Raw genomic sequence first — 15161 nt, forward strand, 5'->3', positions numbered from 1 at the left:
GTGTAGTTAAACCCACAGTCAGCATTACATTACTGTGTGTATTTAAACACACAGCCAGGATTACATTACTTAGTGTCATTAAACACACAGCCAGAATTACATTACTGGGTGTAGTTAAACACACAGCCAGCATTACATTCCTGGGTGTAGTTAAACACACAGCCAGCATTACATTACCGGGTGTTGTTAAATATGCAGCCAGCATTACATTACCGGGTGGAGTTAAACACACAGCAAGCATTACCTTACAGGGTGTAGTTATACACACAACCAGCATTACATTACTGGGTGTAGTTAAACACACAGCCAGCATTACATTACTGGGTGTAGTTAAACACATAGCCAGCATTACATTACCGGGTGAAGTTATACACGCAACCAGCATTACATTACTGGGTGTAGTTAATCACACAGCCAGCATTACATTACTGGGTGTTGTTAAATACACAGCCAGCTTTACATTACAGGGTGTAGTTATACACATAACCAGCATTACAGTACTGGGTGTAATTAAACACACAGCCACCATTACATTACTGGGTGTAGTTAAACACACATCCAACATTACATTACTGGGTGTAGTTATACACACAATCAGCATTACATAACTTGGTGTAGTTAAACACACAGCCAGCATTACATTACTGTGTGTAGTTAAACACACAGCCAACATTACATTACTTGGTGTCATTAAACACACAGTCAGCATTACATTACTGGGTGTAGTTAAACATACAGCCAGCATTACATTACTGGGTGTAGTTAAACACACAGCTGGCATTACATTACAGGGTGTAGTTAAAGACACAGCCAGCTTTACATTACAGAGTATAGTTATACACACAACCAACATTATATTACTGGGTGTAATTAAACACACAGCCAGCATTACATTACTGGGTGAAGTTAAACACACAGCCAGGATTACATTACTGCATGTAGTTATACACACAACCAGCATTACATTACTGGGTGTAGTTAAACACATAGCCAGCATTACATTACCAGGTGTAGTTAAGGTTGCCACCCCTCTGTTTTTTTTCCTGACTATCTGGAAATCAAACTGATTCTCCGGTAGCCGGAAAACACTGTACAAACTCCGGTATTCTGTTTCAAAAAGGAAACAGACTATTGGAGTTTGTAAATTGGCTGATTTACTATGTTTTTTTACAGAAAAGCATAGTAAATCAGCCGAAAGCAGGCAGCAGGAACAAAAAAAGAGGGCGTTTCCAAGCTAGGGATGTCATTGTGACGTCAGAAAATGGGCGGAATGTGGGCGGGAGAGGGGGTGGGGTGGTTGGGATTACTGATGACGTGAGGGGTGTGGCTTTACTCTGGTTTTTGCCATGAAGGAAGGTTGCAACCCTAGTAAGGTTGCCACCCATCCAGTTGTCAGCGGGACACTCAAGGGTTGAGCCCTTTCATCCCGCTTCCAGCAGTCACCAAGCATGGGACTTTAAAAGTCCTGTTTTCCCTTGTCACAATCACGAATTAAATTGCTGTGGAAAAGCCAAAATACTTCCATTTTTCCACGGCAATGCGGTTACGCCATCACCCGGAACTGCAGTTAGAGGATTCCTGCTAGGTCCGGGTGGTAATGCAACACAGTAATTGGCTGCAGGGATTGGAGGCGGGACTTACTAAGAAGAGCCCAATAGGTCGCAGCTGTAGAGCACTAAGCTCTACAGCTGCGAATGAAAAAGCACACAGCCAGCATTACATTACTGGTGTAGTTAAACACACAGCCAGCATTACATAACTTGGTGTAGTTAAACACACAGCTAGCATTACACTACTTTGTGTAGTTAAACACACAGCCAGCACTACATTACTTGGTGTAGTTAAACACACAGCCAGCATTACATTACTGTGTGTAGTTAAACACACAGCCAGCATTACATTACTTGGTGTCATTAAACACACAGCCAGCATTGCATTACCGGGTTTAGTTAAACACACAGCCAGCATTGCATTACTGGGTATAGTTAAACATACAGCCAGCATTACATTACCAGGTGGAGTTAAACACACAGCCAACATTACATTACAGGGTGTAATTATATACACAACCAGCATTACATTACTGAGTGTAGTTAAACACACAGCCAGCATTACATTACTGGGTGTAGTTAAACACATAGCCAGCATTACATTACCGGGTGTAGTTAAACACACAGCCAGCATTACATTACTGGGTGTAGTTAAACACACAGCCAGCATTACATTACTGGTTGTAGTTAAACACACAGCCAACATTACATTACTGGGTGTAGTTATACACACAACCAGCATTACATATTTTGGTGTAGTTAAACACACAGCCAGCATTACATTACTTGGTGTCATTAAACACACAGCCAGCATTGCATTACTGGGTGTAGTTAAACACACAGCCAGCATTGCATTACTGGGTGTAGTTAAACACACAGCCAGCATTATATTACCAGGTGTAGTTAAACACACAGCCGGCATTACATTACAGGGTATAGTTAAACACACAGCCAGCATTACATTACAGGGTGTAGTTATACACACAACCAGCATTACATTACTGGGTGTAGTTAAACACACAGCCAGCATTACATTACAGGGTGAAGTTAAACACACAGCCAGGATTACATTACTGCGTGTAGTTATACACACAACCAGCATTACATTACTGGGTGTAGTTAAACACATAGCCAGCATTACATTACCGGGTGTAGTTAAGGTTGCCACCCCTCCGTTTTTTTTCCTGACTATCTGGAAATCAAACTGATTCTCCGGTAGCCGGAAAACACTGTACAAACTCCGGTATTCTGTTTCAAAAAGGAAACAGACTATTGAGTTTAGAATGTTGATTTACTATGCTTTTTTTACAGAAAAGCATAGTAAATCAGCCGAAAGCAGGTAGCAGGAACAAAAAAAGAGGGCGTTTCCCGGCAAGGGATGTCATCGTGACGTCAGAAAATGGGTGGAATGTGGGTGGGAGAGGGGGTGGGGTGGTCAGGGTTACTGGTGATGTGAGGGGTGTGGCTTTACTCCGGTTTTCGCCATGAAGGAAGGTTGCAACCCTAGTACGGTTGCCACCCGTCCCATTGTCAGCGGGACACTCACGGGTTGAGCCCTTTCATCCCACTTCGCGCAGTCACCAAGCATGGGACTTTAAAAGTCCTGTTTTTCCCCTTGTCGCAATCGCAAATTAAATTGCCGTGGAAAAGCCGAAAATACTTCTGTTTTTTCCACAGCAATGCGGCTACTTCACCACCCGAACCTGCAGTTAGAGGGATTCCCTGCTAGGTCCGGGTGGTAATGCAACACAGTAATTGGCTGCAGGGATTGGAGGGGGCAGGGACTTATTAAGAAGAGCCCAATAAAGGTCGCAGCTATAGCGCACTAAGCTCTACAGCTGCGAATGAAAAAGCACACAGCCAGCATTACATTACCAGGTGTAGTTAGTGTTGCCACTCCTTCGTTTTTTTTCCTGACTATCCGGAAATCAAACTGATTCTCCGGTAGTCCGGAAAACACTGTACAAACTCCGGCATTCCGTTTCAAAAAGAAACAGATAATTGAAGTTTGTAAATCGGCTGATTTACTATGCTTTTTTTAAAGAGAAGCACAGTAAATCAGCCGATAGCAGGCAGTAGGAGCAAAAAAAAAGGGCGTTCCCCACTGAGTGATGTCATTGTGACGTCAGAAAACGGGCAGAATGTGAGCGGGAGAGGGGGTGGGGTGGTAGGGGTTACTGGTGACATGAGGGGTGTGGCTTTACTCCGGTATTCGCCATGAAGGATGGTGGCAACCCTAGGTGTAGTTAAACACACTGCCAACATTACATTACTGGGTGTAGTTATACACACAACCAGCATTACATAAATTGGTGTAGTTAAACACACAGCCAGCATTACACTACTGTGTGTAGTTAAACACACAGCCAGCACTACATTACTTAGTGTCATTAAACACACAGCCAGAATTACAATGCTGGTTACATTACTGGTTGTAGTTAACCACACAGCAGGCATTATATTACAGGGTGTAGTTGTACACACAACCAGCATTACATTACTTGGTATAGTTAAACACACAGCCAGCATTACATTACCGGGTGTAGTTAAACACACAGCAAACATTACATTACTGGATGTAGTTAAACACACAGCCAGCATTACATTACTGGGTGTACTTAAACACACAGCCAGCATTACATTACTGGGTGTAGTTAAACACACAGCCAGCATTACATTACTAGGTGCAGTTAAACAGACAACCAGCTTTACATTACTAGGTGTAGTTAAACATACAGCCAGCAATACATTACAGGGTGTAGTTATACACACAACCAGCATTACATTATCGGGTGTAGTTAAGCAGACAGCCAGCATTACATTACTGAGTGTAGTTAAACACACAGCCAGCATTACATTATCGGGTGTAGTTAAACACACAGCCAGCATTACATAACTTGGTGTAGTTAAACACACAGCTAGCATTACACTACTGTGTGTAGTTAAATACACAGCCAGCACTACATTACTTGGTGTCATTAAACACACAGCCAGAATTACATTAATGGGTGTAGTTAAATACACAGCCAGCATTACATTACTGGGTGCAGTTAAACAGGCAACCAGCTTTACATTACTGGGTGTAGTAAAGCACACAGCCAGCATTACATTACAGGGTGTAGTAATACACACAACCAGCATTACATTACTGGGTGTAGTTAAACACACAGCCAACATTACATTACAGGGTGTAGTTATACACACAACCAGTATTACATTACCAGGAGTAGTTAAGTAGACAGTCAGCATTACATTACCGGGTGTAGTTAAACACACAGCCAGCATTACTTTACCGGGTGTAGTTAAACACACACCTAGCATTACATTACTGGGTGTACTTAAACACACAGCCAGCATTACATTACCGGGTGTAGTTAAACACACAGCCAGAATTACATTACCAGGTGTAGTTAAACACACAGGCAGCATTGCATTACTGGGTGTAGTTAAAAAACACAGTCAGCATTACATTACTAGGTGTAGTTAAACACACAGCCAGCATTACATTACAGGGTGTAGTTAAACACACAGCCAGCATTACATTACCGGGTGTAGTTAAACACACAGCCAGCATTACATTACTGGGTGTAGTTAAACACACTTCCAGCATTACATTACAGGGTGTAGTTATACACACATCCAGCATTACATTACTGGGTGTAGTTAAACACATATCCAGCATTACATTACTGGGTGTAGTTAAACACACAGCCAGCTTTACATTACCAGGTGTAGTTAGTGTTGCCACTCCTTCGTTTTTTTCCTGACTATCCGGAAATCAAACTGATTCTCCGGTAGTCCGGAAAACACTGTATAAACTCCGGCATTCTGTTTCAAAAAGAAACAGACTATTGAAGTTTGTAAATCGGCTGATTTACTATGCTTTTTTAAAGAGAAGCATAGTAAATCAGCCGATAGCAGGCAGTAGGAGCAAAAAAAAGGGCATTCCCCACCAAGTGATGTCATTGTGACGTCAGAAAATGGGCAGAATGTGGGCGGGAGAGGGGGTGGGGTGGTAGGGGTTACTGATGACGTGAGGGGTGTGGCTTTACTCTGGTATTCACCATGAAGGACGGTGGCAACCCTAGGTGTAGTTAAACACACTGCCAACATTACATTACTGGGTGTAGTTATACACACAACCAGCATTACATAACTTGGTGTAGTTAAACACACAGCCAGCATTACACTACTGTGTGTAGTTAAACACACAGCCAGCACTACATTACTTAGTGTCATTAAACACACAGCCAGAATTACAATGCTGGTTACGTTACTGGTTGTAGTTAACCACACAGCAGGCATTATATTACAGGGTGTAGTTGTACACACAACCAGCATTACATTACTTGGTATAGTTAAACACACAGCCAGCATTACATTACCGGGTGTAGTTAAACACACAGCAAACATTACATTACTGGATGTAGTTAAACACACAGCCAGCGTTACATTACTGGGTGTACTTAAACACACAGCCAGCATTACATTACTGGGTGTAGTTAAACACACAGCCAGCATTACATTACTAGGTGCAGTTAAACAGACAACCAGCTTTACATTACTAGGTGTAGTTAAACATACAGCCAGCAATACATTACAGGGTGTAGTTATACACACAACCAGCATTACATTACCGGGTGTAGTTAAGCAGACAGCCAGCATTACATTACCGGGTGTAGTTAAACACACAGCCAGCATTACATTACCGGGTGTAGTTAAACACACAGCCAGCATTACATTACCAGGTGTAGTTAAACACACAGCAAGCATTACATTACTGGTGGAGTTAAAAACACAGTCAGCATTACATTACTAGGTGTAGTTAAACACACAGCCAGCATTACATTACCGGGTGGAGTTAAACACACAGCCAGCATTACATTACTGGGTGTAGTTAAAAACCACAGTCAGCATTACATTACTAGGTGTAGTTAAACACACAGCCAGCATTACATTACTGGGTATAGTTAAACACACATCCAGCATTACATTACAGGGTGTAGTTATACACACATCCAGCATTACAATACTGGGTGTAGTTAAACACATATCCAGCATTACATTACAGGGTGTAGTTATACACCCAACCAGCATTACATTACTGGGTGTAGTTAAATACACAGCCAGCATTACATTACCGGGTGTAGTTAAACACACAGCCAGCACTACATTACTTAGTGTCATTAAACACACAGCCAACATTACATTACTGGGTTTAGTTAAACATGCAGCCAGCATTACATTACTGGGTGTAGTTAAACACACAGCCGGAATTACATTACCGTGTGTAGTTAAACACACAGCCAGCATTACTTTACCGGGTGTAGTTAAACACACAGCTAGCATTGCATTACTGGGTGTAGTTAAACAGACAGACAGCATTACATTACCAGGTGTAGTTAAACACACAGCCAGCATTACATTACCAGGTGTAGTTAAACACACAACCAGCATTACATTACTGGGTGCAGTTAAGCACATAGCCAGCATTACATTGCCGGGTGTAGTTAAATACACAGCCAGCATTACATTACCGGGTGTAGTTAAACACACAGCCAGCATTACATTACTAGGTGTAGTTAAACACACAGCAAGCATTACATTACCGGGTGGAGTTAAAAACACAGTCAGCATTACATTACTAGGTGTAGTTAAACACACAGCCAGCATTACATTACCAGGTGGAGTTAAACACACAGCCAGCATTACATTACTCGGTGTAGTTAAAAAACACAGTCAGCATTACATTACTAGGTGTAGTTAAACACACAGCCAGCATTACATTACTGGGTGTAGTTAAACACACAGCCAGCATTACATTACTGGGTGTAGTTAAACACACAGCCAGCATTACGTTACTGGGTGTAGTTAACCACACATCCAGCTTTACATTACAGGGTGTAGTTATACACACAACCAGCATTACATTACTGGGTGTAGTTAAACACACAGCCAGCATTACGTTACTGGGTGTAGTTAACCACACATCCAGCTTTACATTACAGGGTGTAGTTATACACACAACCAGCATTACATTACTGGGTGTAGTTAAACACACAGCCAGCATTACATTACCGGGTGTAGTTAAACACACAGCCAGCACTACATTACTTAGTGTCACTAAACACACAGCCAGAATTAAATTACTGGGTATAGTTAAACACACAGCCAGCATTACATTACTGGGTGTAGTTAAACACACAGCCAACATTACTTTACTGGGTGTAGTTAAACACACAGCCAGCATTACATTACCAGGTGTAGTTAAACACACAGCCAGCATTACATTACCGGGTGTAGTTAAACACACAACCAGCTTTATATTACTAGGTGTAGTTATAGTTATACACAGAGCCAGCATTACATTACAGGATGTAGTTATACACACAACCAGCTTTGCATTACTGGGTGTAGTTAAGCACATAGCCAGCATTACATTATCGGGTGTAGTTAAACACACAGCCGACATTACATTACCGGGTGTAGTTAAACACACAGCGAGCATTATATTACTGGGTGTAGTTATACACATAACCAGCTTTACATTACTGGGTGTAGTTAAGCACATAGCCAGCATTACATTATCGGGTGTAGTTATACACACAGCCAGCATTACATTACTGGGTGTATAGTCCCAGTCTTGTATGCATATTCCTAGAATGCTTGTGCATAACTCAGACCTTTCCTTAATGAACTCCCTAGGTATGGCTGAATTTATAATATTATTTATTTATTTATTGATTTATTCATTGTGTTTGCCGGGATTGTCTAACTGGATTATGCAAGAGCTCTTTTCAGTGGAGGCCACTGACGGAGAACCAGAAAAAAAGCATTTATACAGTACATCAGGTATGAGCAAGTATGATAACTGAGCAAATGCATGCTGCCAGATAAAGTATTATATAGTTACGTACAGACATATGTACTACGTAAATGCATTTTACATAATAAACGCGTTACAATAGGATAAACTGACATTGCAAACCAGTCAGTAAATGACAAAAGCAGTTTTCAATATTTGATGGTTCCTAAATAGCAGCGGTGGATTAAGTTATAAATAGCTTTGGGAGGAGGGGGTGCAGGTGTTTCTGTAGGAAGTGAACCTGAAAGTTAGGAGAGGAAGCTGTAATTATAATAGAGCAGCAATAAGTATAATAAGAAGGACAGAGGGATATTGTAAGCCAAAAGTATAAATAGGATAGTAGTTAGTCAGACAGTTGGGATTGAACATTGACATAATCTAACATTTAGGAGATGAGCAGGGAGATTTCTTTTAAAGCTAAACATATTGCCTATTTTCCTAACTGGGTTGGGTATGATATTCCATATTCTTGGAGATATAATTTGAGTTAAAAACATGCCTGGTAAGTTATGGGATTTAGATTATTGTGGCAGGAATTTATCATTGGAGCAGAGAGGTCTGCTGGGGTTACACCAGTGCATGAGGGTGTTCAGCAAAGGACTCTCATCTGGCTGGTGAAGTATGGAATGACCAGTGTTTAGCTGAAGGAGTTTAAGATAGTTTAGGAATTCCATCAAAGGATGGGCAATGATGGCATCTGTTAGGGGAATTTTCGTTGTAGCATTGTTATATTTTCCTAGGAGGCTGTTTTGAAAGGTAGCATGTAGGAGTGTTGGTAGAAGATACACGTATAGTAGACTTTTGAACCTTTGGTGAATTTTCTTTATGACATTATTTATATGAATATCAGATGGAGCTTATCACTTGTTACACTGAGTAGCTAGGCAATGGAAACCTGGTCAAATTTAATGTTTTGAGCAGAGGAAATAGTAAAATTATTTGAGTTTTATGAACTGGTCTTAGAAAGGAAGAACATTTTATTACCATTAAGTGTAAGGTCAGCATTTTCTATCTACTGTTCTATCACTGTGAAGGATTCCTAAGTAATTAAGTAATGGCCTGCAGCTGTCCCAAGGACGGGGCAGAGCAAATGACTGGGCTATTATCATCTGCATATTGAATCGATGTTGATGGAGGAGGTGTGACAGTGTGAAGTTAACTTATGTATATGTTGAATAGAAAAGGTCCAAGAATGGACCCTTTGGGAACACCTGTAGAGACTGCAAGGAAGGAAGAATAACCCCGGGATTCATGAAGCTTGTGCCAGGTGCAGGCATAGCTTTGGCGATCTAACAGCAAATATGGCCGCCGAGCAATTCAGGTATGAGCTGTTTCCACGTGCACTACCTCCGTACGCTACGCCCGCACAACTCCTGAGCCTTGTATGCTAATTACCTCATGTGCAGCAGTGTAGCATGCAAATGAAGGTATGTAGCAATTCAGGAAGTGGTGCAGGCATAGTGTAAACAAGCAGAAATGTAAACTGTAGAAAATGGTTTACATTTTTGCAAACATAAAATCGGAGCCATGACAGCTGACCAAACACATGTATTATAATGTTAATATTTGCCAGTGGCTAAATATATAGCCATTGGCTTAAAAAACATGTACAAAATATAAAATTAACATTTAATATATATAGTTGCACTATCACAACGTGGAAGCGCAGGGCAGCAGTGCGCAAAGGGGATCACAAGGAATATATAAAAATATAGAATAAAACCGCAATGAAACACATATCACGATTTCCCCATAATAGTCAATGGCAGGCATACTACACCATACTCATGGTGCAAGGATTGCTAAGGGGCAGTGGCAGTGTTATGCGCAGTAACTAGGAATTAGTAGGCAATGCCATGCAAATGAGAGGAGTAATAGTGAATTGCAGATTTCCCGCTGGTGTAAGGATGTACAAAACAGCATAGCGTTATAACACAGAGGTGAGCCCTTGAGATAAAGATGACATCAAGAGAGGGGTGTGTCACCATTGCTGTAAGCACATTGGAGCATTGCTAAACCGGTCTGCCCCTAGCTAGGCAAAGCTGCAGGATAGGGGTGTGTCGAATTGCCCATAGCTATGCTTAGCTGAGAGTACGCAAGATAACCGAGTATGCATGTGAATGGAGATGAAAACGCACATAAACCAGGTAAACAGGTATGAGTGTCGCGCACTGCAGCTGAAACAGGAAGGATATAGGAAAGAAATAAGGAAATGCTGCAGCAGTGAAATTGGAGCAAAAATAACTGATTAACACCTAGGAGCCTACAGTGGGCCATTGAAAACAGCTAACAAGACTGCAAGCAGCTACCTGCAGAATAGGGAAGGGGAGGGGCTGTACTGCAAAGAAAACAGCAAAGTGTCAAAGCAGAACAAAGGCGATATGCAGTATATCAGCTACAAGGCACATTTCACCATGACTCGGTAGGGAAAGTACAAAACAAGTAAGACGGCAGGTGGATGCATGCCTGATAATGGGAGGGGATTCAGGTTTAAAAGTGAATTAAAGGGCAATGAATTAATCAAGGCAGGCAAGTAGATCTCCACAATAAAGGCCCCACACTTGCAGTACTCATTGTAAAACCCATAATTAAGACACGCAGCAGCTGGAATAGTTCATACACACCCACTTACATCAGCAGCATCCATAGCACAATACTATAAAGTGTTGAAGCACCTCACACACATTTGTATATTCCCATACACTCTGCACCAGTTGTGTATACAGATGGGGAACTGTTATTATGTATATGTTAGGGGCTGCCATAGCTTTGGTCCACCAGCATGTGTTGGAGACTGAAGGTGGTGTGGAGGATGATACACATGACCACCGCAGGCACCAGAGGAGGAGGAGGAGAGTGTTCAGACCCAGGGTAACCTACCAGGGGCTACATGATCTGGAGACAGTAGAGCGTTACATGGTAGACAGGGACACCCTACAGCAACTTGTGAAGCTGTGACAACCACGCCTCAGGGCCAGAACAAACAGAGGGGAACCCATCCCAGTAGATACTAGCTACAGATACCTTTCAAAGACCTACTGGGGATATCATGGGTATCTCACAGGCATCAGCATCCAGGGTACTACACCAGTTCCTGGATGCCATGTTACCACATGCCAATGAGCACATATACTTCCCCCAAACGCAGGAGGAGTTGGCCAGAAATATGCGTCTCTTCCACCATGTGGCAGAATACCCGGAGGTACTGGGTGCAATAGACTGCACGCACATACACATCAAGTCACCACCCGGTGAGCAGGGTAGGCGCTACATAAATCACAAGGGATACCCTTCCATCAACTGTCAGGTTGTGTGCAATGCCCAGGGCATTATCATGGATGTGTGTGCTGGCAGGCCTGGAAGCTATCAAGACTCCCACATCTGGCATGCCTTACAGCTGTATCGGTTATTTACCAGAGGGGACATCCCAAATGGCCACCTGATGGGGGATGCTGGCTATGCATTGGAACCGTGGATGATGACTCCCATCAGAAATGCACACATACCCATGCAGGAATGCCATAATGAGGCACACGCACAAACCAGAATCATTATAGAGCATGTGTTTGGGATGCTGAAATTATGGTTTCATTGCTTGTACATATCTGGTGGAGCATTGCAGTACTCTCCAGGCACATGCCCACATCTTCATAGTGTGTGCCATGCTACACAATATGGTCCTGTGGAAACAGCTGCAGCAGGGACAGAATGGTGAAGGCCCGCACAGCCCACCACCATTGCCAAGGGCCCCACAGGCACAGAGGTACTCAGACCATGAGCACCCTGAGCCAGCCCCAGTAGGCAGACAGAGACATGTCCAGTATGCCCATGCCTTGGCAAAGAGGGAACATATAGCACACCCACTGACAGTGTAGGCACCTAGGGACTGACACCTTTCTCCACCTGCACACACAGTAAAAATGGATGGCACACACACAAGACTACCTGTAAATTGTCATGTATAGGCAGTCTACTGTGTGCATCCAACATAGGCAGCCCTCAACTATTGCACACACAACAGTCACTGGCACAAGGTAAGTCAACACCTGAATGGTAATTTAAGCTATCAACATATGCAGATACTGTATGTGTAGATTCATAGGTAGGTACTTGGCCAACTGCCAGAGGCCATTCATAAGGCCAGCCAAAATGTGTAAGCTTTTGCCACCCCATTGATTCATTAACCATCCCTCCGTGGAGCAGAGCCAATGGCGGGATCCCTGGGGTGCATCTACTGTTCCCCATCCTCCCTTCAAGGTTTCTCTTGCAGAGTGTTAGTGAGGGGCTCTGTGTAATGTAGTTAGGGATGCTGTTCCAAAGTATGGGGAGTGTCTGTGACAAGAGTCTGTCCCTCCAGAATCTTCCGGTTATTGTTGTGGCAAGGTCAGCTCACTACAGTGTGTGGCTCACTATGACATGGATTTCTATAGGTGGAGCATATCCATCAAGCCTGAGTTCGACATGGCTGTGTTGGCCAACAGAGATCATCTCTGGGTAAATGAGATGCCACTGAGTAAAGCAGGAGTTTATTCAGTCCAGCTGCATAGGCCATATGTTGGAAGCCAGTATTCCCCTTGGTGAGGTACATTCGTGGACCCCCAGCTGTTGGACGTGTCCTCTGAGGTACATCCCACATGGGTTATTATACCCTATGATGGGACTGATGAGTGATGAGTAAAGGGGCACTATAACCCCAGTATGTCTAGATGGGAATCCTGTAGTAGTCAGATGGCCTACATAGAAGGATGTCCTAACTACTGTGGAGATATGATTGTCACAGGGGAGATCACTATCTATCTTAGTCCCCAGATACCCCATTACCTTGTCTGTATTAAAGTGGCTGCCACTCATGTGTTAATATGTGGGTGCCAATTCCACAATGGAATGACCATGCAGTTAGTGGCACTTGGCTGGAGGACATGTCATTGGCATCCTGTGACGTTCCCTGTGAGGCCCATTGAGGGATGTCTGTGTCAGCTGGACTATCAATCATGGCTCCCAGTTTGCAGTCATTGCCAAACATGGTCTGCCGTAGTCCACCTGTGTTTGCCTGTACATCTGAGACGTATATGCCAAACAGTAGGGCTCCCAGGACTGAGTCCTGTGGGACACCAGTCTTGACTGTTCAAAAGTTTGACCTGGAGACCGCTAGTTGTGCCATGTGGGTTCTGTGTGTAAGCCCGTTGGCAACCCAACCTGTGCTGCATGGGTGAATGTACAGGCTGGTGTGTTTATCAATAATACCTGAGTGGGGCATGGTGTCAAAAGCCTTGGTGAGGTCCAGGTAGTATGTGTGAACCACCTCCCCCATCATCTAACATCTTGGTGACTGTATGTAAGACATCAAACACGTTCAGTAAGCATGAACTGTACTCATCCAAGCTGACCTGGGTTGGGTCACGTGTTCGAAGGTTACCAATGTCATTGTCAATGAGTGCCATGAGGATGTGAACCATACCATTGCAGACCAGGCTAGTTAGGCTTATGGGGTGGTAGTTACCATGGTCAGTTGTGATTTCACCTTGATGGAGTGGAATAACCATTGCTACGCGCCATTGTATGGGCATGTAGCCTGTGGAGAGGCTGAGGTAGGAATGTTTAATTAGGTGGGGGGCAGGTTGTATTGTACAGTTTGCAAGGTGCAGTCTGGATCAACATCTGCCTCCACTGATGCTGTGGTCTGCTGTTAGAGAGGGCCATTTCCACCTGTGTGTCTCTGACGGTTGGAATACTGTACCTTTCGGGTAGTGTTGTGGGCTCTTTAGGGGGTGAAGTATGCACCAAATGTATCTGCAAGGATGTTGACGATATCAGTAGGGTCAGCATATTTTGTGCTATATGTCACTGGCACAGTGCAAATGTGTGTGTCACCACATAGATCCTTGACATAGTCAAAGAAGGCTTTGTGGTTATCTTTTGAATTCTTGCGTATTCTCCTGCTGATGTTAGCCTTGGCTGATGTCATGAGGGACCTACGTGTCATACTAATTGTGGTCACGGATGTCTGCCCTTCGTGGGATTTGCTGTGTGTCTGGTATACTGTCCTACTTCTGTTGTATAGCCTGTTTATTGCAGAAGTCCACCAGACTGGTGTCCTTGTCTAGGAGGAGTTAGTCTTGGTTTACCAGTGATGTCATGATCCATACATTCGTGTAGGTGCTTATAGACTGCATTTGTAAATCTGTCTATCTTGAGCAGTGTTTCCCCTTAGCGTGGGGGCTGTGAAACCCCCACCCCATCACTAGTAGTGCAAATTTAGCTGTAGGAAAGGTATACACTGTGGTATCCGTGGGTGGGGAAGATGCTAGGGTGTGGAAACAGTGAATAGTTCATGGTCAGATCTAACCAGTGATCAGTTAACTTCCGCTGTGGTGCACCTGTTGCCCATGTTGGTGATGACCACATCTAGTAGTTTCCAGCCTACATTAGGGAGGTTACCACCTGATACAAGGCATATGAGGTAATACATTCCAGGAAGCGCTGGTCCTGGAAGTGAGTACCGGATTACGTTTCCCAGTTAATGTTATGGTAGTTGACATCGACCAATGCCAGGGTGTGCATTAGGACTGTCGTGTTCTCCACTGTCTCCAGGTAGGTGAAGTGGAGGTCCCGGGTCATGGAGGGTGATCCATAGCAGGCCACATTCCACATTGCAGTTGTGGCTGATGTTAGCTGCACATGGATGATCACAGAGGTATGATGCTGTCCCTGATGAATATGGATACAGCCCCTCCATGTCTGTCAGT

Source organism: Protopterus annectens, chromosome 12.part0, assembly GCF_019279795.1.
Source record: "Protopterus annectens isolate FY-2018-M chromosome 12.part0, PAN1.0, whole genome shotgun sequence".
NCBI classification, from domain to species: domain Eukaryota; kingdom Metazoa; phylum Chordata; order Ceratodontiformes; family Protopteridae; genus Protopterus; species Protopterus annectens.